The sequence below is a fragment of the Moschus berezovskii genome, chromosome 17 (assembly GCF_049115385.1).
Source record: "Moschus berezovskii isolate FMDL1 chromosome 17, NW_MosBer_1.0, whole genome shotgun sequence".
Classification (NCBI taxonomy): Eukaryota; Metazoa; Chordata; class Mammalia; order Artiodactyla; family Moschidae; genus Moschus; species Moschus berezovskii.
This window is the reverse complement of record NC_142476.1, coordinates 6,433,307-6,461,271: the sequence shown is the minus strand read 5'-3', so window position 1 is coordinate 6,461,271 and position 27,965 is coordinate 6,433,307. Positions and strand designations below refer to the sequence as shown.

At 46.2% G+C, this 27,965-nt stretch overlaps 1 long non-coding RNA gene across 1 annotated transcript; it reads right to left on the bottom strand.

Annotated features, from left to right (window-relative positions):
• Positions 1-108: 108 nt before the first annotated feature.
• On the bottom strand, positions 109-27,965 carry LOC129551745 (uncharacterized). The gene is made up of 3 exons (XR_008685129.2): positions 27,653-27,965; positions 15,198-15,454; positions 109-13,181 (listed from the first exon to the last, which is right to left on the bottom strand). It is a non-coding gene; the product is annotated as an uncharacterized LOC129551745 (long non-coding RNA).

The window sequence follows — 27,965 nt, the reverse complement described above, 5'->3', positions numbered from 1 at the left end:
GCAGACCCAGCTGCAAGAGTGGACCGGTATGAGACCAGACCCGGCATGCACACCCGGAGGCTCCCCCTGAGGTGAAAGCTGGAAGCAGGGTCAGGCACAGCGGGAAGTTTAGTTCCATTAGAGGGCAGCGGCCTGCACCGCGTACCAGGACCAGTGCGTGCCTGTATGTGTGTGTGTCGGGTGGAGGGGGTGGGGAGCAAGGGATTAGAAGATCAGAAGGTGGATTTCCCTTGCTGAAGTACAGACAAAGCATAAATAAGCTCGTAGGCTTGGAGGGGAGCAAAAAAACCATGGAAAGCAGTGTTGGCAGTGCAGGGACAGAAACGCTGCTGAGAGCCTTCCTCACACCAGTGAAGCCCCAGAACACCCCATGGAGGGAGGCCTTGGCCTCATCTTCCAGAGGCTTCCCCTCCTCCCCTCACATCCCACCACGTCCCATCAATACCACCTCCTCCTTCTCTTGGAATCATTCCCTTCTCCCCTCATCCTCTGCTCCAGCAGGTCCAGCCGGCCACATGCCTCGCCTGGACCACACTGCCCTCGCCTGGAGCCCACCGTCTTCCCACTGATCCCTTTCCTGGCCACTCCACACAGCAGCCAGTGCAGTGGCATCCGCAGGACAGTTCCTGGGATCTGCAAGGGCTGCCCCCACCAGCCACGGCCTGCTCATCAGGGCTCAGCTCTGGCCACAGCCTCTCTCATGGCTGCAAACAAAGGACCTTCTCTCAGTCCCCAGACATGCCTCTCACCTTCCTGCCATGTCTGGCAGGGGGACCTCTGTTGGAAGCACTGGTTCCTCTCTGGCCCTTCACCGATCTAATTCCTCCTTAGCTACTAGTATCACTAAATCATTATTTCCTTCAGTAAGGATTCCCTGATCCCAAGACCAAATGAGGGGCCCCACCATGTACATCCCCAAGCCCCCTGTGAACACAGTGCCAGAGCTTCAGTTCCACCAGGATGGAAGTGCCACAGGGCAGGCATTTTCATCGGTTTTATTCACCGTCTTCTCCCCTGTGCCCAGAGCAATGCCTGACAAGTGGTTGGGGCTAGAGAGATACTTTTGGAAGGAACTGCTCCTCCAGTATTTTATCATAGTTGTTTGTCCATTTGCCTAGACTGTAGTATCCCTGAAGGCAGGGCCTGTTTTGATTAACACTTTAACCCAGCACTCAGCATGGAGACTAGTGCATAGTAGATAACAAATATTGTGAAATAGAATAGAATACTACACAGGTATTTTTAAAATGACAATTGAATGTTTTATGTAATGACCTGGAATAGATATCTGAGATGCACTGTTACATTAAAAAGCAATGCAGAATCATGGGAATAATATGCTATATCTTCTATAACAGGAGACTCAAATAGGACTTTACATTCATTTTTGCTTGTACATAAAGAAAACTCTAGAAGAATGCATGAGAAGTGGATAAAAGTGATTACCTTTCAGAGAGGGACTGGGCAAACACAAGCCAGGAGAGACAACAAGGCTCTTCTTTGTATAATTTTGCAATTCAAATTTTGAATTCTTTGAATGTATTATATAATCAATAACTTAAAAAAGGAAAATGAGTATTGGTGGAAAAAAAGAACAAACAGGGAGAGAAGCAAAATTCCAACCAGGATCTGCCTGCTTCCAATCAGTCACATCCCATGGCCTTGAATCCAAGGCTGACAAAGGTAGATTCTGCCACCAGAGAGTACACACTTAAGAGATCCTCCCAGCCCACATGCTCTGGCCAAGATGCCAAGTCCTCTGGGATGTGGTGAGAGCCCCTCAGGTTCTCTTGGTTCTCCTGTGTCCTGGAGGAAGATCCTCTTTACTGGGATGTTAGCTAGTAACTGAATGAGTGTTTCCAGTCTCAGAAACTCAGCTCTGGAGATAAACTATCAAGTCTGTGCACTGCTTTGTGAATTACCATGTAATGCCTACACTTAGGAATTTCCCAAGGCTAATCTCAGGGCTTACCAGTTTGTCAACACCCTGGAAACCCCTTTCCTAACTGAAACATTGACCCCTGAAAAGGTGCTGCTCTAGCTTATAAGCTCCAAATTAAGCTGGTGCAATTATTTTGGGGCTATATTGAGTAAGGAACCACATACAGTCCCTCCAATCCTACAGTTCTGCCCCTGCATAGGCACAGACCTTCCTGGTGCACCAGAGGACGTAATCAAGAATTTTCTCCCATGGCCAACATAATAAATAGTAAAAGTCTGAAAGCCTTCCCACTAAAGGCTTCTGGAACAAGACAAGGTCGCTCACTTTCACCGCTTCTATTTGACATAGTACTGGAAGTCCTAGCCACAGCAATCAGACAAGAAAAAGAAACGAAAGGTATCCAAATCAGAAGGATGAAGTAAAATTCTCATTATACGCAGATAACGTGATACACTACATAGAAAACCCTAAAGACTCCACACCAAAACTATTAGAACTGATAAATGGGTTCAGCAGGGAGCAGGGCATAAATTAATAAATAGAAATCTGTGGTATTCTTTATACTAACAATGAAATATCATAAAGTAAAAACAAAAATCCTGTTTAAATTTGTACCAAAAAAATAAAATTCCTAGGATTAAGTCTAACCAAGTGGTAAAAGACTTACACACTAAGAAATATAAAAATTAATAAAGGAAATCAAAGAAGATTCAAGGAAATGGGACATGCATATCCTGTGCGCTTGGGTTGGAAGAATCAATATAGCTAAAATGGTCATACTAACCAAAACAATCTACAGATTTAAAGTGCTCCCTATCAAACGATCAATGGTATTTTCCCCAGAACGAGAACAAATAATCCTAAAATTTATATTGAACCACAAAAGATCTAGAATTGCCAAAGAAATCCCAAGGAAGAAGAACAGAGCTAGAGATATAACCCTCCCAGACTTCATACAATAGCTACAGTAATCAAAATAGCGTGGTATTGCACAAAAACAGACATACAGATCAATGGAGCAGAATAGAGAGCCTAGAAATAAACCCACACACCTGGGTCAAAGGAAGCAAGACTATACAATGGAGAAAAAACAGTCTCTTCAACGAGTGGTACTGGGAAAGCTGGACAGCCACATGTAAATCAATGAAGTTAGAACACTCCTTCACACCACACATAAACAAAATGAAAAGAGAACCTACAGGATGGGAGAAAATATTTGCATATGAAGCAGCCAACAAGGGCTTTATTCCCAAAATATAGAAATAGCCTCAGACAACTCAACAAAAACAACAACAAAACAAACAGCTCAATCAAAAAATGGGCAGAAGACCGAAATAGATAGTCCTCCAAAAAGACATAACAGATGGTCAACAGGCACTCCTCAATATCACTACTTATTAAAGAAATGCAAGTCAAAACTAGAGTGAGGGATCACCTCACTCCAGTCAGAATGGCCACCATCAAGCGGTCCACAAACCATACATGCTGAAGAAGGTGCAGAGAGAAGGGGACCCTTCTACTGCTCGTAGGTGTGTAAATCGGTGCAGCCATTATGGAGAACACTGTAGAGGGTCCTTTAAAGTATATAAATAAAGCTACCATTGTTGTAGTTGTTCAGTCACCCAGTCATGTCCAACTCTCTGCAACCCCATGGATTGCAACATGCCAGGCCTCCCTGTCCCTTACCGTCTCCCGGAGTTTGCCCAAGGTCATGTCCATTGCATTGGTGATACTGTCCAGCCATCTCATCCTCTAATGCCCTCTTCTTCCACCCTCAGTCTTTCCCAGCATGAGGGACTTTTCCAATGAGTCAGTTTTTCAAATCAGTTGACCAAAATACTGGAGTTGCAGCTTCAGCATCAGTTCTTCCAGTGAGTATCAGGGTTGATTTCCCTTAAGATTGACTGGTTTGATCTCCTTGCTGTCCTTGCCATCCAAGGGACTCAGGAGTTACCTGGGTAAATGTCTGGAGAAAACCATAATTCAAAAAGATACATGCTCTCCAATGTTCATAACAGCACTATTTACAATAGACAAGACATGAAAGCAACCTAAGTGTCCATCAACAGATGAATGGATAAGGACATATGGTATATATATATATAAAGAATGTATACTTTGCTGTACACCTGAGCCTAACACAATATTGTGAATTAACTAAACGTCAATTTTCCATTATATACAATGGCAAATTCTCAGCCATTGAAAAAGAACGAAATAAATGCCATTTGCAGCAACATGAATGGACCTAGAGGTTGTCACACCAAGTGACGTAAGTCAGACAAAAACACATATTGTATGATATCACTTCTTTGTGGAATCTAAAGAATAGTACAAAGGAACTTAATTACAAAACAAACAAACTCACAGATATAGAAAGCAAATTTATGGTTACCTAAGAGAGAAGGGGAGGGGAGGGATGGGGATAAATTAGGAATGTGGGATTAACAGATATATATATAAAATTGGGCTTCCCTAGTGGCTCAGATGGTAAAGAATCTGCCTACAATGCTGGAGACCTGTGTTTGATCCCTGGATCAGAAAGATCCCCTGATAAACAATAAGGGTTTACTGTATAGCACAGGGAACTATATTCAGGATCTTGTAATAACCTATAATGCAAAAGAAAATAACCAAATCACTTTCCTGTACACCTGAGCCTAACACAATATTGTGAATTAACTAAACTTCAATTTTATCTCAATTTTAAAAAGGAATTTTTTTAAAAAAATTGCTTATTTCTTGTGGCACACAGGATCTTTGATGCTCGTTGTGGCATGCAGGATCTTCATTTTTGGTTGCAGCATGTGGGATGTAGTTCCCTGACTAGGGATTGAACCCAGAACCCCTGCATTGGAAGCATGGAAACTTAGCCACTGGACCACCTGGGAAGTCTCCCCCAAAAGAACTTTTTGCTGTATTGTTTGTAATAGCAAAAATAACTTTTTTTTAAGAAACCAAAAATGATCTAGACATCTGCCAAGAAATCAGATAAATAAAATGTGGTATATTCAAACAGTGGCACTTCCCAGCACTGGAAATAAATAAAGCCGCATACATCAACTGGGTGAAACTCAGAAGCTCTGGAAGATAGCAAGCCATAGAAGACATATGGTAAACCATTTATGTAAAGTTTAAAACTTAACAGCTTATCTTCATACATATTTATCATAAATGCATGTGGCAAAACAAGAGAAAGCAATAAGAGGCAAGCAAACAAGGGAAACCTGGACCCCAAATTTAGACTGTGTTTACCTTTGACAGGGTCAGGGTCAGGGGAGGCAGGACTGCAACAGGGGCCAGACACTCAAGGCTCCAGGACAACACTGGAAGACTTCTATTTCTCCAGTTTGTTGAGGCCACAGGCAGTCATACTGTTATTACACTTTGTATCTTCGGTGTTTGCTACATATATTACATGTATTTTAACCACTCAGGGATTCAGTTTTAAGTATTTTAGCCACAGTCTGAGCCTTGGCATCAGGCCCTCCCGGGTGTGAAGCCTGACTTTCTTTTCCATAGCTGTGTGAACGTGTGCCTATCCCCCAACCTCTCAGAGCATCCTCGGTCTCATCTGTACATAGGGGTAATAGTGTTTACCTCCAAGGGTTATGTGTGTGCTGTGCCTGCTTGTAGTAGATGCTCAGTGCGTGCTCAGTTGCTTCAGCCGTATCTGACTCTTTGTGACCTCATGGACTGCAGCCTGCCAGGCTCCTCTGTCCATGTGATTCCCCAGGCAAAAATACTAGAGTGGGTTGCAATGTCCTCCTCCAGGGGATCTTCCTGACCCAGGGATTGAACCCAAGTGTCCTTCGTCTTCTGGATTGCAGGCAGATTCTTTACCCAGTGAGTCACCTGGGAAGCTCATAATTACTAATAGCGTGTCCCATAGTATGTTAAGTATTCTCCATCATTTCTGTTCATTTGGTCCTTTCCTGTAATATTTTATTGGCATGTCACAAAATGAACATTACATTATCACTTTAGTCCCTGAAATAATATGTCCTAACATGTCTCTGTCTTTGGTGACCAGGGTGATCAGGAAGGAAAACTAGGAGAAAGAATGGTGATCCCTAGAAGACAGGCTTTGTTGGGGTTTCTGCAGGAAAGGCAAGGCAGGGTTGAGTAAAAAGCTTAGGATTGGCTGGTTTAAGTAATTTCCACAGGCTCTGGGGCAAGTGACTCTTTACCTAGTCGCCTGGTTCCTGGCCCTGGTTTGATTTAGGACAGGAGAAACATTTATGTGGTGTGTGAAAGTCGAAAGTGGCAGAGGCTTGGGTCTACACTTGAAAGGTGTGCTCCAGGCAGGCTACTTGCAGGAGAGACATAAACAACTCTAGCTCTGAGGTTGGCCCTGTGATTAGTTACTGCCAAACTGACAGATACAGAATCTAAGAAAGCACAGTTAGAGAAGTAGAGAAGGACCACAGGTCCAAGTGAAAGTTTTCACAGGACGGCCCGTAACTAGGTTTACTGCTCTTTATGGCATTAGCCAAGAAAACAGATCTGAAATTTGGGGGGGGTCTCTATTATCTTGGTAGAGTTGTAAAGTGTATAAAAAGTGTGAGACCTGTAATAAATCTCGGTTTATGTCTCAGGGGAAGGTGGTAGGCCCAGCAATAAATGGTGGTTATTCTTGGTGAGGAAGTTTCAGCAGGATTGGCTTAAATCTCTTTGTGAATAAAGGTTATCAGATTCTTTAACTTACCTTTGTTAAGCTAAGGGTGCAATTAAATGAACGAATGAACTGAAAGAATGAATGAGTGAGAGAAAACACAGAAGTCATTCATCCTGTTCACACCTCCTCGTCTCCTTCCCTCCCTGACTTCTGGGACTCAAGCTGCCTGGCTAGCCTTGTGGTCACTTGTAAAAGCAAAACCCAGTTCTCACACCTATCCAGAGTGTCTGCAAGCAGGCGGCTGGCACGTTTAGCCCTAGGAAGACTCTGCCTGCACCCTCCAAACTGGACCAGAGAGAGGACATCGTGGGCGGAACTCACTGTGTCCTCCCTGCCACCATGCCCCAGCACGGTCCTGAGCCCATGGCCTCTGTTTTGGGAAGACAGGTCTTTGGTCAGCAGGGAGCTCCCCAGACATCTGTAGCCTTGGATCCATTGCTCTTGAATTTCTGGGAGATTTCCTTGCCCATAAAGTCTCAGAAACATCTGTTCTATATGCAGTAACAGTCCATGATTGGAGAAAATTAAGTGCATTTCAAAACTCTGAAAACAGGAGAGACTGGTGTTTATAAGACTTCTGAGAATCTCTGCCAGTCTCTGATTTGATTTTTTTCCTGTTTCAGGCTACATCTAGGGGAGAGAATTACCTGTGGAATCAGAGACAGGGCCATAGATTTGAAGTCATGTGATTTTAACCAAGTTTTTGTGTGATATTGAGCTAGTATTATTTCTAGCCTCAGTTTTCTCTTCTGTACAATGAGAACAATAATAGTTTCCTGAGGATTTCCCTGGCAGTCCAGTGGTTAGATTCTGAGCTTCCACAGCAGAGGGCACAGGTTCCACCAAAGGTCAGAGAACTAAGAGTTTGCATGCCATGAGGCACTGCCAAAAAGTAGTTATTATTATTATTTCTTGCTAATTTCACAGGGTAAGATAGAAAAATGATAGATAACATAAAATCATATATATGTTAGTCATTTGAAAACTATACAGCTCTGCATAACATGGTGTAGGGAGAGAATGCTGAATTCAAAATATCTTGGTTGGTTGGTGGGTGGGTTGCTTATTTTTAACACAACACATATTAATGCCACAGGTGTTAGTTTCTGCAAAAATCCCCTGGTCAATAATGTGTTAGATGATCAAATATATATTGAGGCTTATTATGTACTAGGCACTGTTCTGAGCAGTTTATGAATGTTAACTCTTTTAGTTCTCACAACAGTCCTATGAGCTAGGTGTTATATTATCATCCACATTAGACATATGGGGAAACTGAGGCACAGTTCAGTTCAGTTCAATCACTCAGTCATGTCCAATTCTTTGCGACCCCATGGACTGCAGTATGCCAGGCTTCCCTGTCCATCACCAACTCCCAAAGCTTGCTCAAACTCATGTCCATCGAGTCAGTGATGCCATCCAACCATCACATCCTGGGTCATCCCCTTCTCCTCCTGCCTTCAATCTTTCCCAGCATCAGGGTCTTTTCTAATGAGTCAGCTCTTCACATCAGGTGGCCAAACTACTGAAGTTTCAGCTTCAACCTTAGTCCTTCCAATGAATATTCAGGACTGATTTCCTTTAGAATTGACTTGTTTGATCTCCTTGCAGTCCAAGGGACTCTCAAGAGTCTTCTCCAATACCACAATTCAAAAGCATCAACTTCGGCGCTCAGCTTTCTTTATAGTCCAACTTTCACATCCATACATGACCACGGGAAAAACCACAGCTTTGACTAGATGGACCTTTGTCGGCAAAGTAATGTCTCTGCTTTTTAATATGCTATCTAGGTTGGTCATAGCTTTTCTTTCAAGAAGCAAACCTCTTTTAATTTCATGGTTGCAGTCACCATCTGCAGTGATTTTGGAGCCCAGAAAAATAAAGTCTGCCACTGTTTCTGTTGTTTCCCCATCTACTTGCCATGAAGTGATGTGGCCAGATGCCATGATCTTAGTTTTTGTAATGTTGAGTTTTAAGCCACCTTTTTTACTCTCCTCTTTCGCTTTCATCAAGAGGTTCTTTAGTTCTTTACTTTCTGCCAAAAGGGTGGTGTCATCTGCATACCTGAGGTTATTGATATTTCTCCCGGCAATCTTGATTCCAGCTTGTGAGTCATCCAGCCTGGCATTTCACATGATGTACTCTGCATATAAGCTAAATAAGCAGGGTGACAATATGCAGCCTTGACATACTCCTTTCCCAATTTGTAACCAGTCCATTGTTCTATGTCCAGTTCTAACTGTTGCTTCTTGAACTGCACACAGATTTCTCAGGAGGCAGGTAAGGTGGTCTGGTATTCCCATCTCTTAAAGAATTTTCCACAGTTTGTTGTGATCCACATGGTCAAAAGCTTTGGCATAATCAACAAAGCCGAAGTAGATGTTTTTCAATCATTCTCTTGCTTTTTCTATGATCCAACAGATGTTGGCAATTTGATCTCTGGTTTCTCTGCCTTTTCTAAATCCAGCTTAAACATCTGGAAGTTCACAGTTCACGTACTGATGAAGCCTAGCTTGCAGAATTTTGAGCATTACTTTGCTAGTGTGTGAGATGAATGCAATTGTGTGGTAGTTTGAACATTCTTTGGCATTGCCTTTCTTTGGGATTGGAATGAAAACTGACCTTTTCCAGTCCTGTGACCACTGCTGAGTTTTCCAAAGTTGCTGGCATATTGAGTGCAGCTCTTTGATAGCATCATCTTTTAGGATTTGAAATAGCTCGACTGGAATTCCATCATCTCCACTAGCTTTGTTCATAGTAATGCTTCCTAAGGCCCACTTGGTTTTACATTCCAGGATGTCTGGCTCTAGGTGAGGGATCACACCGTCTTGGTTATCTGGGTCATGAGGATCTTTTTTGTATCATTTTTCTATGTATTCTAGCCACCTCTTCTTGATATCTTCTGCTTCTGTTGGGTCCATAGCATTTCTGTCCTTTATTGTACCCATCTTTGCATGAAATGTTCCCTTGGTATCTCCAATTTCTTGAAGAGATCTCCAGTCCTTCCTACTCTATTGTTTTCCACTATTTCTTTACACTGATCACTGAGGAAGGATTTCTTATCTCTCCTTGATATTCTTTGGAATGCTGCATTCAAATGGGTATATCTTTCCTTTTTGCCTTTAGCTTCTCTTCTTTTCTCAGCTATTTGTAAGGCCTCCTCAGATAACAATTCTGCCTTTTTGCATTTCTTTTCCTTGGGGATGGTCTTGATCACTGCCTCCTGTACAATGTCACAAACTTCCATCCATAGTTCTTCAGGCACTCTATCAAATCTAATCCCTGATTCTATTTGTCACTTCTACTGTATAATCATAAAGAATTTGATCCAGGTCATACCTGAATGGTCTAGTGGTTTTCCCTACTTTCTTCAATTTAAGTCTGAATTTGGCAATAAGGAGTTCATGATCTGAGCCACAGTCAGGTCCCAGTCTTGTTTTGGCTGACTGTATAGAGCTTCTCCATCTTTGGCTGCAAATAATATAATCAATTTGATTTCGGTATCGACCATCTGGTGAAGTCCATGTATAGAGAGGTCTCTCGTGTTATTGGAAAATGCACTGTGAATGTACTATGATCAGTGCATTCTCTTGGCCAAACTCTGTCAGCCTTTGCCCTGCTTCATTCTGTACTCCAAGGCCAAACTTGCCTGTTACTCCAGGGATCTCTTGACTTCCTACTTTTGCATTCCAGTCCCTTGTGATGAAAAGGACATTTTGGGATGGGGGGGTTTAGGTGTCTAGAGGGTCTTGTAGGTCTTCATAGAACCGTTCAAACTCATCTTCTTCAGCATTACTGGTTGGAGCATAGACATGGATTATTGTGATATTGAATGGCTTGTCTTGGAAATGAACAGAGATGATTCTTTCATTTTTGAGACTGCACCCAAGTACTGCATTTTGGACTCTTTTGTTGACTATGAGGGCTACTCCATTTCTCCTAAGGGATTCTTGCCCACAGTTGTAGATATAATGGTCATCTGAATTAAATTTGCCCATTCTAGTCCATTTTAGTTCACTGGTTCCCAAAATGTCGATATTCACTCTTGCCATCTCCTGTTTGACCACTTCTAATTTATCTCGATTCATGAACATAACATTCCAGGTTCCTCTTGATGAAAGTGAAAGAGGAGAGTGAAAAGGTTGGCTTGAAGCTCAACATTCAGAAAACAAAGATCATGGCATCTGGTCCCATCACTTCATGGGAAATAGATGGAAAAACAGTGGAAACAGTGTCAGACTTTATTTTTTTGGGCTCCAAAATCACTGCAGATGCTGATTGCAGCCAGGAAATTAAAAGACGCTTACTCCTTGGAAGGAAAGTTATGACCAACCCAGACAGCATATTTAAAAGCAGAGACATTACTTTGCCAACAAAGGTCCGCCTAGTCAAGGCTATGGTTTTTCCCGTGGTCATGCATGGATGTGAGAGTTGGACTGTGAAGAAAGCTGATCACCGAAGAATTGTTGCTTTTGAACTGTGGTGCTGGAGAAGACTCTTGAGCGTCCTTTGGACTGCAAGGTGATCCAACCAGTCCATTCTAAAGGAGATCAGTCCTGAGTGTTCATTGGAAGGACTGATGCTAAAGCTGAAACTCCAATACTTTGGCCACCTCATGCAACGAGTTGACTCTCTGGAAAAGACTCTGATGCTGGGAGGGATTGGGGGTGGGAGGAGACAGGGACGACAGAGAATGAGATGGCTGGATGGCATCACTGACTCGATGGACATGAGTTTGAGTGAACTCCTGGAGTTGGTGATGGACAGGGAGGCCTGGCGTGCTGTGATTCATGGGGTCGCAAAGAGTCGGACACGACTGAGCGACTGAACTGAACTGAACTGAACTGATGCAATGATATTCTTTATGGCTTCAGACTTGACTTCCATCACCAGTCACATCCACAACTGAGCACTGTTTTTGCTTTGGCTCTGTATCTTCAGTTTTTCTGAAAGTTATTTCTCCATTCTTCTCCAGTAGCATATTGGGCACCTACCGACCTGGGGAGTTCACCTTTCAGTGTCATATCTTTTTGCCTTTTCATACTGTTCATGGGGTTCTCAAGGCAAGAATACTGAAGTGGCTTGCCATTCTCTTCTCCAGTGGACCACATTCTTTCAGAACTCTCCACCACGACCCATCCATCTTGGGTGGCCCTACAGCTTCTTTGAGTTAGACAAGGTCCATGTGATCAGTTTGGTTAGTTTTCTGTTGTTGTGGTTTTCAACTGAGGCACAGAGAGGTTAAATCACTTGTCCATTTTGTACACTGCTGCTGCTACAGCTGCAAAGTCACGTAGTATGTGACAAAGCTGAAACCCAAACCCAGGCCGTCAAGCTCTAGAAGCCGAGCTGTTAGCTATTATTTCCCCTCCTTGAGAGATCTGAAGCCTACACCTGGCTTTCACTAATTCTGTCTTCTAACTTCCATTCATTGATTCCATTTATATTTATTGGGTGACTATGAGATGGCTGGATGGCATCACTGACTCTGTGGACATGAGTTTGAGTGAACTCCGGGAGTTGGTGATGGACAGGGAGGCCTGGCGTGCTGTGATTCATGGGGTCACAGAGAGTCGGACACGACTGAGCAACTGAACTGAACTATGTGTTGGGCACTGTTCTAGGGATGGAGCAGTGAACAAAACATACTGTTATGGAGTTTGTATTCTAACATGAAAAACGGACCATAGACAGATAATCACATAAGGTGTCCAGAAGAGTGAGTGCAATGGATGAAGAACAGGGTGGGTGTCTGAGTCTGTTCAGGCTACAGGAACAAAATGCCAGACCAGGTAGCTAATAAACACCATAAATTATTTCTCACGGGTCTAGAGGCTGAAAGCCCAAGACCTGGGTACCAGTACAGTCAGGTTCTGCTGAGGACCCTCTTCTGGGTTTCAGATGGCCAGATTCTTACTGTGTCCTCACAGGGTAGTAGGGACAAGCTTGTTCTCCAGAGTCTCTTTTATAAGGGCACTAATCCCATTCATGAAGGCTCCACCCTCATGACCCAACCACCTCCCAAAGACTCCACCTCCTAATACCATGAGTTTGGGGTATTAAGGAGGAATATGTATGAATAAGTGAGGAGTACAAATAGCATTGTATGAATTTTGGAGGAATACAAATAGCAGTGCAAGGGAATATAATGTGAATATGGGTCACGTGATGTAAGTCCTCTTGAAGGAGGTCGCCATTAGCTTCACCATAAAGCTGTGAGCAGACGACCCACAAACCACAGAACAATTATACCAAAGAAATTCTCAGACTGTTAAGAAAGTTCTAGGACCCACAACAGATTTCCCAACCTGGGGATCCAGTAAAGGGACTGAGAACCCCTGGAGAATTTGACTTTGGAGGCCAGTGGGGTTTGATTACAGAACTTCCACAGGACTGGGAAAATAGATGCTTGGAGGGTACAAAGAAAACCTTGTGTGCACCAGGAGCCACGAAAAAGGAATAGTGTCCCCACAAAAGACTGAGCCAGACTTGCCTGTGAGTGTCCAGGAGTCTCCAGCAGAGAGGCACGAGTCTTCAGTGGCCTGCTGCAGGGTCGGGGCACTGAAAACAATAGTGCAGGTTTAGGTCTTTTAGAAGAAGATCACCATTAGTGTCATTACTCCTACCATAGTTTGGCCTAGGGCCAAACAACAGGGAAGGAACACAGCCCCTTTAATCAACAGAAAATTTGATTAAAGATTTACTGAGCATGGCCCTGCCCATCAGAACAAGACCCAGATTCCCCCACAGTCAGTCTCTCCCATCAGGAAGCTTCCACGAGCCTCTTATCAGAGGCAGATAGAATGAAAACCACAATCACAGAAAACTAGCCAAACTGACCACATGGATCACAGCTTTGTCTAATTCAATGAAACTATGAGCCATGCCCTGTAGGGCCACCGAAGACAGACGGGTCATGGTGGAGAGTTCTGACAAAGCATGTTCCACTGGAGAAGAGAATGGCAAACCACTTCAGCATTCTTGCCTTGAGAACTCCATGAATAGTATGAAAAAGCAAAAAGATATGACACTGAAAGGTGAACTCCCCAGGTTGGTAGGTGCCCAATACGCTACTCGAGAAGAGTGGAGAAATAACGCCAGAAAGAAAGAAAAGACAGAGCCAAAGTTAAAACAGTATCCAGTTGTGAATGTGACTGGTGATGGAAGTAAAGTCTGATGCTGTAAAGAATAATATTGCATAAGAACGTGGTGTTGTAGCCACACGTTCTGGGAAACAAACTCAGAAGGACAATGCAGATAGTGGAGTGCAGTTTATTACACCAGCAGGCCCAAGGCAGAGTTTCCTCTTAGCCAAGGACCCCGACCAGTTTTTGTGAAAACCTTATATACCCTAAGTGTACGTGCCCAAACCTGCCTTCCCAAATTTCCTGAACCTAATCTGGACAAGGTAAACGAGAGATACAATCAAAGTTAACCCATGATTCATGTGTCACAAGACAAGGGAAACAGTGGATATTTATCAATAGGCCTGTGGTCATATCCCGATAAACATAATGGAATTTACCACTGTGTTCTGCTACAGAGATAATCAGCATATTCTTTTAGGCAATGGAGAGTCCAAGTACAAGTCCTGAGGCTCTTTTATCCGGGAGGTCTGGTTTTCCAATCGTATGCCATTTCTATAGACACCGGGCACAATGTTCCGAGTCCATTGGAAGGGTGACCATGCGTGTAGACTAATGTTTGCAGCCTGACCTAAGATGGAGCCCAGCTCTGCCTGTTTCCTCCTTCACTCCCCGCTCTTGATGCTCTTAACTCATATTATGAGCATCACTCATAGGGATATATTGCACCCTGGCTCTCCGACTGCCAATTTGGGAGAATGACACAGACCTTTGGGTTACAAAGTTCATAATACATTGTAAGATGCAGGGTTCACAAAGCAGAACTATCAAGGCAACTATAACCATGGTAAATATAGTTTTCCACCAATCACCCTTCACCCAAGATAGGACCGAAGTCCAGAAAGGAATGTTTTCATTTGACATTGCTTTTACCTGGTTTTTCAAGTCATCTAAAGCAGTTGATACATTGCCAGATAAGTCAGGAATGCATTCACAACATTCAACCTTAATTATAGCACAGGTCCCTCCTTGAGCATTTGTGAGTATGTCCAAAGCCATTCTATTTTGAATTACCACTTTTCTCATTTGGATTTGCTCTTCATTTAAGGCTTGGATGGCTTTTGTTCTATCTAGGAGGGCCTGTTTTGTGAAATTAATCAAGGCCTCTACTTTAATCATAATATCTGTTGTCCCTATAGAGGGTACGAATAAGGCAACAATATACTCATACCATTGAAACACAGATCTTGTCCACCTAGCAGGTAAATAAGGTAGATTTACTGGGGCTTGTTGTAGGTTAGGCTTTTGTTACACTGGCATTTATATCAAATGTAACCCTATGACCCGAGTGTATTGGCTTACACCCAGAGAACAGGGAGAGATTATGATTGTGTCCCAGGAAAGAGCAGAGTGGTTTAAAGTCTCCTTGGCAGAGCAGTGACAGCCACCAGGGAAGTCCATCCATCACAGACAGAGGCATAGCCCCACATACCCAACAGTTGGAGGTATTGTGGAAGCTGGCGTAGGAATGTACACGTTGATGAGACCAAGCAGCAGGAGTTGATTATGCGGCTTCATCCTCAAGGGGCTCATCCGGGATCTTCTTTTCCTTCTTCTTAAGGATGGTCTTAGTCTCTTGAGGGTCAGTGGGGTCCCTCTGTGCAGTCCACTCAGCGTTTTCTGGGTCTGCGGGGTATGCTCTCTTCACCCTCGTATGATGGATCCAAGGGGCAATACCTGCAACTTTAACTGCAGTAGGGGTAATTAGAATAACAGTATAAGGGCCCTTCCACCAAGGGGCTAGTAAATCAAGTTTCCAATCTCTGACCCATGCTTGGTCACCAAGCGTAAACTCATGAATCTGTTCCCCAAGGGGGAACGGCACTCTTTCTTGTACAAACTTAATTACCCGATTTATTACCTTACCCAGTTCCATCTGCTGTGAAATCCTATCTCCCCTTACCTGAGGCAAATTTGTTGACACCTGTTTTATTATGGGAGGGGGCCTCCCATAAACAATTTTGTATGGAGAATAGCCTTGGGACTATGGGGTCATCCTGAGTCTGAGCAGAGCCGTCGGAAGCAAGTCCACCTAGGAGCAGTCAGTCTCTATGATCTACTTGGAGAGTCTCTTTAATGTACGGTTGGTTCATTCCACCATCTCAGAACTCTGGGCCTATATGCAGTGTGCAGTTTCCATTTGATGTTTAAAGTTTTGCTTACTTGTTGTACTAAATCAGCTACAAAAGCAGGGCCATTGTCTGATCCAATGCTGGTAGGAAGTCCAGATCTGGGAACTATTTCCCTAGGCAGGCACCGGGTTACTTCTGATGTTCTTTCAGTCCAGGTAGGAAAAGCTTCTACCCATCCCGAGGACATACATACCATGACCAGCAGGTAACGGTAGTGTCGGTGAGGTTTCATTTCACTGAAGTCCACTCCCCGGTGTTCAAGGGGCAGCGTGCCTTTCAGCTGAATACCCGGAGGTTTTTGTCTGTGCCAAGAGGCAGCATTAATCTGTGAGCAGGCAGCATGGCCTAGGTGGGTCGCTTGGTGTGTTTGGCTTACCAGATTATGTTCCAGCTCCTCCAGTACCAATAATTTGCCACTTGGCAATTCCCACCATCCCTTTTCAGTCTTGATGGCCCCTTCCGCTTTGGCTAACCTAACAGCCGTGTCCTTGTTTTATCAGGCTAGTGCCATCAGTATATGGGACCCAATTAGGGTCTGGAACCTTGTGCCCTTCTTTAAAACAAACCCCAGATACCTTACCTCCTCTTTGTAGATCTGTGCCTTCTTCTTCAACACCCGGTAACCTGCTTCCATCAGCAGCTGGAGCAGTATTTTTGTCCCTTCCCAACATTTTTTCTTGGTCTCAGCAGCCAGCAGCAGGTCATCCACGTATTGTAGAAGCCAACATCCTTACTCTTTCTGATGGAATGAGTCCAGGTCAGAAACCAAGGCTTCCCCAAGATGGTTGTGGAATTCTTAAACCCTTGTGGGAGAGTCCAGGTGAGCTGTTGTTTGGTGCCCCCGACTGGATCTTCCCATTCAAAGGCAAAGATGGGCTGTGACGCTGGGGCAAGGTGTATGCAGAAGAAGGCATCCTTGAGATCTAGGCAAGTATAAACTTTAGTCCTCGGCAGGAGGAGGCTAAGTAAGGTATAGGGGTTTGGAACAGTGGGTGTAAAGTCACAGTAACCTGGTTGACTAGCCTGAGATCTTGTACAGGCCTATAGTCCTGTCCTTCTTTCTTTTTGACTGGCAGGATCGGCATATCCCAAGCTGACTGGCACTCTACTAGAATGCCCGCTTGTTTCAATCTATTGATGTGGGGCAGTATGCCAGCCCAGGCCTCTATCGGTAGCGGGTACTGGCGCTGTCTAACCAGGATGGTGCCTGGTTTGAGTTCTATTATCACTGGGACTTGATGTTTAGCCAGCCCTGGGGGGAGTTGTCTTCAGCCCAGATCTCAGGGAATGATTGAGTTAGCTCTCATGCTCTTCTGGCCCACCAGTTCTTCCTTCGGAGGCAACCTCCACTCATCTTGGGGGGATACTGAGAGAGAGAGCAAATAAGTCAGAGTGCCATCCGGAAGGTGGACCTCTCCTCAGGGGAGAGAGTCACTTGCGCTCCTAGTTTGGAGAGCAAGTCTCTTCCCAACAGGGGTACTGGGCACTCAGGAATGTACAGGAATTCATGAGTCACTTGGTGCCCCCCCATCTGACATTTTCTGGGCTGGCAAAACGATTTAATTGTCTCTTCTCCCAATACCCCAGTTACAGTGGTAGTCTTTTTGGACAGTGGTGTCACAGGTTTTGTTACTACTGACATTTCTGCTCCTGTATCCACCATGAAGTCAGTGTTTTGGTCCCCCAGTTTTAAGGTTACCATGGGCTCTCGGGGACCTGATATCTCTGAGCCCCGGCAGCCCTATTTAATTTCCAAGTCAGCAAGCCCCACAACTGCAGGAGCTTCCTCTTCCTTCCTTGCCTTAGGGCATTCATTCTTCCAGTGGCCAAAACCTTGGCACCGGGCACACCGGTTTGGCTGTAATGGGGCCCAGGGCCTCCATTGGGACCGGTTGAAGGACTGTCCTGTCCCTGGGGTAGATGAGGTTTTCCGGAGGGCCCAAGACAGACTTTCCCAGAGCAGCAACTAGCATTGTAAATCTCTTGTCTGTTCTCTGTCGTCCCCTCCAGCTCTGGTAGAGCGCAGTCTCTGTTTAATTCCAACGTCTCCCTCCCCTTCTTGTCAGTACTCACCAGGAGAGGCAGGTATAGCTTGGGCAGTTCAGCTGGAGCTGGATCCTGGAAGTGTTGGCCAGCGGCTTCTGTCACCGGGATCAGAGCCTGCCGAGGTGGCGGCTCTACGACCTCCGGGAGAGCTGGTGGAGGAGCAGCGGCTGCTGCAGGAACTTCACCTGGCCCTGGATCGGGCATTAAGGCGGCCTCCGGTCCTGGTGGAGCACTGGGCGGCGGGCGCGTCATCATCCAGTATGGGGGAGGGGCAGGTCATACTCGTCCAAATCCTGCCAGATCCCAAAGGGAGAAGGGGGACAGGCGTGTCTTCACCTGCTGGTCAGCAAGGCCAAACCAGAACACCACGTGGTCCAAGACTGTTTCTCCTTTAAAGTCCGTTCCACCTTGGTGGGCTTGATCAGGTGCGGATAAAAACAGATGGGTTAAATATCCCATGTCGCACACAGGCCATCTCTGGAAAAGCCAGTTCATACTCACTTATGTATCCCCCTCCTTCTAGCCTGACAATTCCGAGGGGGTCAAGAATTTCACAGCAGACGGGACACCTCCTGGGGGAGGACAGAATATGAACATACAAGGACCAGTTTCCTATCCTAAAAATCCCCTGGCGATCACTGGTAATAATTTTCCCTGAGACGGCATGAACACACCTCCTAAATGACCTTCGCAAATTCCCTTCCTAAGCCCTAGCACCCTCGTCGACCTGTGTACCAAGCAATCGCCGCCTGCCCATTCCAGGCTCCTGTGGGTCCCCGCTCCTTCTAGTCCCTCCCAGGGGGGTGATCAGCCCTGCCGGGTGGGCTCCTCCTCACCTGAGCGCTCAGTTCCCCTGCTCCCATCCACTACCTGCTAACGTGAAAGGTCTGGGCGTTGAGAAGCAGAATCCTTCCAAAAGGGCGAGGCGCCTTTCCCCCCGAGAAGATTCAAGCCACAAGGCCTCGGCGTAGTCCCAAATGGGACTTGTCTCTTCAAAGTGAGGAGTTTCCCAGCCAACGCACCAAATGTTGTAGCCATGCGTTCCGGGAAACAAACTCACTCAGAAGGACAATGCAGATAGTGGAGTGCAGTTTATTACACCGGCAGACTCAAGGCAGAGTCTCCTCTTAGCCAAGGACCCCGACCAGTTTTTGTGAAAACCTTATATACCCTAAGTGTACGTGCCCAAACCCGCCTTCCCAAATTCCCTGAGACTAATCTGGACAAGGTAAATGAGAGATACAATCAAAGTTAACCCATGAGTCACGTGTCACAAGACTAGATAAACAGTGGATATTTATCAATAGGCCTGTGGTCATATCCTGATAAACATAATGGAATTTACCACTTTGTTCTGTTACAGAGATAATCAGCATATTCTTTTAGGCAATGGAGAGTCCAAGTCCAAGTCCTGAGGCTCTTTTATCCAGGGGGTCTGGTTTTCCATTGATATGTCATTTCTATAGACACCGGGCACAAAGTTCAGAGTCTATTGGAAGGGTGACCATGCATGTAGCCTAATGTTTGCAGCCTGGCCTAAGATGGAGTCCAGCTCTGTCTGTTTCCTCCTTCAGTGGTATATTAGGTTCATGAATCAAGGTAAATTAGAAGTGGTCAAATAGGAAATGGCAAGAGTAAACATCAACATTTTAGGAACCAGTGAACTAAAATGGACCGGAATGGGCAAATTTAATTCAGATGACCATTATATCTATGATTGTGGGCAAGAAGCCCTTAGGAGAAATGGAGTAGCCCTCACAGTCAACAAAGACTCTGAAATGCAGCACCTGGGTGCAGTCTCAAAAGTGACAGAATGATCTCTGAACTTTTCCAAGGCATACCATTCAGTACCACAGTAATTTAAGCCTATGTCCCCACCACTAATGCCGAAGAAGCTGAAGCTGAATGGTTCTATGATGACCTAAAAGACTCTCTAGAACTAACACACAAAAAAGATGTCCTTTTCATCACAGGAGACTAGAATGCAAAAGTAGCAATTCAAGAGATATCTGGAGTAACAGGCAAGTTTATCCTTGGAGTACAAAATGAAGCAGGGCAAAGGCCAACAGTTTGGCCAAGAGAATGCACTGGTCACAGCAAACACCCTTTCCCAATAGCACGAGAGACCTCTCTACACACGGACATCACCAGATGGTCAATACCAAATTCAGATTGATTATATCCTTTATAGCCAAAGATGGAGAAGTTCTATATGTCAGCAAGAGCAAGACTGGGAGCTGACTGAGGCTCTGATCATGAACTCCTTATTGCCAAATTCAGACTTAAATTGAAGAAAGTAGGGAAAACCACTACACCAGTCAGGTATGACCTGAATCAAATCCTTTATGATTATACAGTGACAAATAGAGTCAGGGATTAGATTTGATAGAGTGCCTGAAGAACTATGGATGGAGGTCGTGACTTTGTACAGGAGGCAGTGATCGAGACCATCCCAAGGAAAAGAAATGCAAAAAGGCAAAATGGCTGTCTGAGGACGGCTTAAAATAGCTGAGAAAAGAAGAGATGCTAACGGCAAAGGAGAAAAGGAAACATACACCCATTTGAATGCAGCATTCCAAAGAATATCAAGGAGAGATAAGAAAGCCTTCCTCAGCAATCAATGCAAAGAAACAGAGGAAAACGATAGAATGGGAAGGACTGGAGATCTCTTCAAGAAAATTAGAGATACTAAGGGAACATTTCATGCAAAGATGGGCACAATAAAGGACAGAAATGCTATGGACCTAACAGAACAGAAGATATTAAGAAGAGGTGGCAAGAATACACAGAAGAATGATACAAAAAAGATCCTCATGACCCAGATAACCACGATGGTGTGATCACTCACCTAGAGCCAGACATCCTGGAATGTGAAGTCAAGTGGGCCTTAGGAAGTATTACTGTAAACAAAACTAGTGGAGGTGATGGAATTCCAGTTGAGCTATTTCAAATCTTAAAAGATGATGCTATTGAAGAGCTGCACTCAATATGCCAGCAAATTTGGAAATCTCAGCAATGGTCACAGGACTGGAAAAGGTCAGTTTTCATTCCAATCCCAAGGAAAGGCAAAGCCAAATAATATTCAAACTACCGCACAGTTGTACTCACCTCAACATGCTAGTAAAGAAATGCTCAAAATTCTCCAAGCCAGGCTTCAACAGTACGTGAACTGTGAAAATCCAGATGTTCAAGCTGGATTTAGTAAAGGCAGAGGAACCAGAGATGAAACTGCCAATATCCGTTGTATCATGGAAAAAGCAAGAAAGTTTCAGAAAAGCATCTACTTCTGCTTTATTGACTACTAGTCAAAGGCCAAAGCCTTTGACTGTGCAGATTACAACAAACTGTGGAAAATTCTTCAAGAGATGGGAATACCAGACCACCTTACCTGCCTCCTGAGAAATCTGCATGCAGTTCTAGAAGCAACATTTAGAACTGGACATGAAACAATGGACTGGTTCCAAATTAGGAAAAGAGTACATCAAAGCTGTATATTGTCACCCTGCTTATTTAACTTATATGCAGAGTACATCATGCAAAATGCCAGACTGGATGAAGCACAGGCTGGAATCAAGATTGCCAGGAGAAATATCAATAACCTCAGATATGCAGATGACACCACCCTTTTGGCAGAAAGTGAAGAAGAACTAAAGAGCCTCTTGATGAAAGTGAAAGAGGAGAGTGAAAAAGGTGGCTTAAAATTCAACTTTACAAAAACTGAGATCATGGCATCCGGTCCCATCACTTCATGGCAAAAAGATGGGGAAACAATGGAAACAGTAACAGCCTTTATTTTCTTGGTCACCAAAATCACTTTCGATGGTGACTGCAGCCATATAATCAAAGACGTTTGATTCTTGGAAGAAAAGCTATGACCAACCTAGACAGCATATTAAAAGCAGAGACGTTATTTTGCTGACAAAGGTCCATCTAGTCAAAGCTATGATTTTCTTAGTAGTCATGTATGGATGTGAGAGTTTAACTATAAAGAAACCTGGGCACCAAAGAATTGATGTTTTTGAACTGTGCTGTTGGAGAAGACATTTGAGAATCCCTTGCACTGCAAGGAGATCAAACCAAGCAATCCTAAAGGAAATCAGTCCTGAATATTCATTGGGAGGTCTGAGGCTGAAGCTGAAACTCCAGTACTTTGGCCACCTGATGCGAAGAACTGACTCCTTGGAAAAGACCCTGATGCTAGGAAAGATTGAAGGTAGGAGAATTGGATGACAGAGAATGAGATGGCTGGATGGCGTCATTGACTCGATGGACATGAGTTTGAGCAAGCTCCGGAAGTTGGTGATGGACAGGGAAGCCTAGTGTGCTGCGATTCATGGGCTCACAAAGAGTCGGACACAACTGAGCAACTGAACTGAACTGAGCTGATGGGTCAATAATGTTATCTCTTTGAGCCTCAAATCTCTTATTGTAAAATTGAGATACTGAGTCCTTGCCTACTCCAAAAGTTTAGGGGTCAGTCAAATAAACCGCAGAAGTGTCCGTGGTACGCAAACTGTAAAGTGCTATTCCAGTGCAGGCATTTTAGACTTGGTTGTTCATGCCTCCGTTCCTGTGGCACTTGGTTCACATCTCTGTACGTTCACCTTGTTTCATGGTTGGCCATGCAGGTCTCTGTGTCTCTCCAAAAACTGAATCTTTGAGGGCAGCAACAGATTTACATTCAGAGTAAGTGTGAAATAAAGGTGCAATTATCTACATGAACAATGTCTATCCAATGAACCCCTACTAGTGCCGCACACTTCACCTTCATATTATCTCTATTGCCAGAAGAGACTCAGAGAGGTGAGTACCCTGCCCACAGCCTTTCACCAGAGAGTGACAAAACCCTGATGAGAGCTCTCATCTCCCTGACTCCAACACCTGTGATCTGTCACCAACCCCAAGCTATCACCTGATTTTCCATCACACAACAAAATATTTCATGAGCACCTGGTATGTTCTAAGTGCTTTCCCAGGTGCTGGAGGCATGGAGATGGATAAGGCAGGTGTGCTCTTGTCCACATAGAAGACAGAACCGATACCTTAACAAAGAACTCAGAGAGGCCCACTTTGACATGCTGGGAGGCCTATCCAGGTTGAGAGAAGGAAAGCCTACTTGAGGCAGGGGCTGCAGAGCTGAACCCTGAAAAATGAAAAAAAGCTGACTTTCAGAAGATCTTGGAGGAAGGGCCAACAAAGAAAACAAGCTGAAGTGTGAATGAGCAGGGAACGTTCTCCAAGCAGCAGGGCAGTGAGTCGGCCTGAAGAGTCATGAGAAAGTAAGAGGTGAGGTAGGAAAGGAAGTCTGGATCTGCACCGGAGCAGGACCTCAGAGACTGTGGAGAGGAGCGTGGGGACCTTCAGAGGTTTCCCAGTGGAAAAGTGATGTGATCTGATGTATGTTTCAGAAGAGACATTATTAGCAGTAGTTTAAATACAATTGAGGTTTGCTAATACTAATTATAACAATGTTTTAAAAAACATGTTTAGAAGACAAGAGACGGGCAAAAAGAGTAGGGACGATAGTTCAGCAAATGATTTTTGCAGGTGTTTCCCTACATCTGAACTTCAGCAGAATTAAGCCTCATTTATTTTATATATAATAATAATGGGCTGTAAATGGAAAAAAACTAAATAGATTTCCAGAGCTCTGCTGTGAGAGGGATCAGATTTCTTCCCTTTTCTCTTCCCACTCCCAAGGAGAGAGGTTGGCCTAGTACCCCAGGGCTGAGAGGATCTATCTGCTGCTGTCTGGAGCGAGCAGGGTTATCTGTTTAGCAGCTTCCCTGGTGGCTCAGATGATAAAGAATCTGCCTGTAAGGCAGGAGACCCAGATCCAGTTTTCTTGCCTGGAGAATCCCATGGACAGAGAAGCCTGGCAGGCCACAGTCCATGGGGTCACAAAGAGTCAGACACAACTGAGCAATGGCTTCCCTGGTGGCTCAGATGGTAAAGAATCTGCCTGCAATGCAGGAGACCCAGGTAGCACTCTGGAGAATGCTTCTTAAGACCATTCCCTTCTCCCCAGGAGCAAGGCTCTTAAGTTCTAGATACAGTTCAGTCTTGGCCAGATTGTGGCCTGGGAGTCGCGGTTCTTATTGTACAGCCTTGGCTGTCTTCCTGGAAACAGGCAGACAGCCCAGCCTCATCCCTGCTCTACTGCTGTGAATTTGTGAGTAGAGAGATAATCCCACAGAGTGGGAACAACAGAAAGGGGAGACAGAAAGCAGAGGCCTCAGATGTCTACACCACTCCTTCTCCGGTTCAGATGTCTACACTGCCTGTCTTCTGCTCCCCATCCCCTTTTCCATGCTCCTACCCAGTCCTCTCCAAGAAGCAGAAGAAAATTCATGCTGAGGTTTGACAGAAAGCAGCCAAGTTCTGTAGAGCAATTATCCTTCTGTTAAAAAGTAAATAAATTTAAATTTAAAAAAAAAAAGAAGAAGTGAAAGAAAGAAAACTCCAAGAAAGAAAAACTTGTAAGAAGCAAAAAAAGATTGAATTTGAACATTTCTGGACAACTGAGTAATCTCACCCATGCAAATTACATCGGGTTATGCTAATTGTAGTGTAGATCAGCACACTGTTACGTCTCCTCTTCTATTTCCAACCTCAGCTTTTTGTACCCTAGAGGTGTTTGGGCTGAGGGGATCCTGGCAGAACCCCCTGTGCTGGTGCAGAGCTTGCAGAGTTGAGTTTTCCACTCCCAGAACCACAGACTTTATTCAGTTCTGCTTCCCTCCACTCTGGCCACAAGGCTTCTTCCAAAGGGACCCATGCCCACCTCCCCAAAACACCGTTTGTCCTAGTGCCTGGACAGAATATTTATGTACCATATTTAGAGATGATGGGGCCAGTTGGAAGGAGGGAAGGGCTTAAAATAGATTAATGAAAATAGAACTCCTTTATGCTAATGATATGTAAATACCACTGTTTTCTTTTCTTGGCCCCCAGGAGCCAAGAAATGACTTGTCTATGTGCAGTGGACCAAAAAGAGGTGCGGAGAGAAAGCTAGAGAGCAGGAAAGTAAGAAAGAGTGGCCTGAGAACCCTGGCTGACACGCCACCACCCCCTGCCACACACACACACAGCCTACCCACCACCACCACCTCCCTGCCCAGCCTAGACGCCTCTGAGCTCTGGGCAAAGGACTCAGACAAGGCTGCCCAGGCCTCCAGGAGGAAGCACAGAGCTCAGAGGGCGGGGGTAGGGGAGTATCACCTGGGCTCTGAGCTTCCAGGACAGGTGCTTCCCCTTCCTCCCCGCTGGGAGTGCCTCTCACCGCATCCCTCCACCTGTGGAGAGACTGTCTCTCTCTGCTATTATCTCCTGTATTTGCTCGTAAATGACAACACCCCCCCAGCGGCTCGCCCAGCACTTGAACCCCTTCTGGCCAGGCGGCTTGCCCGAGGATTAGCTCCTCTTTGGAGAGTCCACAATGGCCCTCCACAGCCTTTGTGCCTCTGTTTGCTGCAAATATTGAAGCTCTCTCCTGAAACTCATTACAGGCCATCAGGACAAAGGCTTTCCACGGGTCTCCAGGACGGAGCCAGCGCCAGGATGCTCCTCAATACTGTGCTTGCTGCCTCACCTGCCGCTTCTTCTCCAGTTACCCCTGAAGGGAAACGACCCACATTCACACCAGCCATCTCTGCTCCAAGGCGGTGGGCGGGCGGAGGCCGTGATGCCCACTTCCAGGCTTGCCCATCCGAGGGGAAGGGTAGGGCTGGGCATTCTGGGGGTGAACAGGGGTCACAGGCGGTTGGGAGATGGAAGGATCTAGGGCGAGGGAAACAGATGGAGCTGAGCACCATCAGGCGTCCTTCACCTCGGCCTGGAACATTCCTCCCTTCCTCTCCTCAGCCTCACTTTCAGGGGCTGGTTTTACTTATCCCTCTGGTCTCACCCTAGACTTTGCTCATCACCTCCTCCAGGAAGCCTTCCCTGCTTCCCAAATTTAGGTGTCCTTCCTCAGTGCTCACACCGGGTATCATAGCTGCTTGCTCACTCTCTGCTCCCCTCGTCCCTCCAACACCCAGGCCTCTGAGGCCTCCAAGGCAGCTCACCGTTGACCCTCACGCCACACAGCCCTCAGAGCGTGACGACTGAATACGGCTGAGCAAGTGAACAACTGAACAAATTAAATCAGACGTGAGCCAGGCCTGGTCCTGAGTCCCTGGAACTCTGCTTTCGCGCCACGAAGGGGCCTGGGGAGGAAAGGACCAAGAATCGCTTGCTGCCCTCTGTGGAGACTCCTCGTTCACTGAGAAGCACGGGACTGAGCGCCCAGGAGACGCTGGGTGAGTCTCTGGTCTCAGAGCCTCCGTCCCCTCGTCTAGCAAACGGGAAAGATGACACTGGGAAGGCGAAGCGGGAGGAGGCGCCAAACACGGCGACAGAACTGAGGGGTGAGCGCTACCGGGGAGGCAGGGGCTGTGAGGCCTGGCGTGGGGCCGGGGAGGGTTTGGTGCGGACCGTCTCTCGAGAGGAAACAGGGCTCTTCAGGCCGGTGCCCAGAGGTCCCTGTGGACTAGCGGCCGGGCTGGGGACGAGGCGCCTGCCCGCAGGTCAGGGGGCAGCGTGTGCGCCTCTGGGACTGGGACCGTCGGGAGGCAACCCCGGAGCCTCAAAGGCAGCCGCTCTGCGCTTGCACCCGCCCTCTGCTCACCCTGGCCAGACGGCAGGGGCTGAGTACAGCCCCTCAGCGGGCAAGCTGTTCGCTGCTCTGTGCTCCGATTTCCTCCTCTGTGAGGCAGGGGCAGAAACGGTGCCACCTCGCAGGCTCGCTGGGAAGCCTGGACGAGATGGCTGTGGAAAGGCCGAGCGCTGCTCTCAGCGCCTCACGAGCACCCCAGAAACGCGGCCGCTGTTCCTGCCTCTCGCTGTCTCAGCTCACCTTGCTTCGGGGAAGCCCGGAGGTCATCCTCCCGTTTTACGGAAGACGATCCCAGAGTGCTTCCGGAACTTACGAAAAGTTCCCAGTGACTCAGGGAAGGCTGACGGAGACCTGGGCTGTCCCAGTTTCTACTCCCATTTCCTCGTGGTTGGGAGCGTGACTCACTCTCTCATTACTTCGCGTGTATAAATCCAGGCCACCCCGTGGGGCAACAGCAGAGGTTTCCCCTGTGTCTCTTACCCCCTTGGTAGTGCTGAGCTACAGACACCTTCGAAAAACAGTGCAATGGCTCACATACTGAGAGACGGACAGCAAAGCCGAAACGGTTCCCCAATCCCCTCGGGCTCCTCAGAGAAGCTGACCAAGGGTATCTGGGAGTCCAGATGTCCAGGGGTGGACAGCAATGCCCAGGTGACTCTGGCAGCTGCAGGACGGTTCCTGACAGGCCTGGCAAGCAGGGCCAGGGGCACTGGTTCTGATCAGGACTGCCAGGCATGGGGGCAGCCTAGGCTGCTCACTTTTCGATAGGCCTTTAGTCATATGGAAGGAGGCTTCTGTGGAAGTGTGGCGACATGCTGGACAGCTGGCAGCCAGTCAGCTCTCTGGCTGTTTCCTGACAGGAGCAGGGGGCAGCTGTCAGGAGACGGGGCCTGCCACCCAGGAGTCTGCCCTCGATGCGGTTGCTTCACGAGGAGAAAGGCTTTCCAGACAGGAGGGACTCTCCCCCCAACCTCGTGAATGAGGGCCCCCTCGTTCATGGTTCTTCCCCTTTGCAGAGCAAGGGCCAGGCCCACAGGAAACACCAAAACATACCCGAGGGACGACTGCATGAACTGTCCTCATAAAACACCAGGATGGAGCCTTTCACAGCCTCTTCCTGGACCATGTCAGGCCCTCAGGAGTCCGGTCCTCTCATCTCACTCCGGACCTTGAAGCTGCCACTGAATCTCCGATTGTTGGGTCAAGAGTCTAATAAGAAAGCCTCTCCAAGCTCTTGGATGGTGATAAGGTGCCTCCTCAGCCTTTTCTGGAATAAGTAATCCTAAAAATATCTTTCATCACTTCCTTGGCTCTCCGCTGGGCCCATCTCCAAGCCCTTCCTCAGATTTCCTGCTTGGACCCAAAG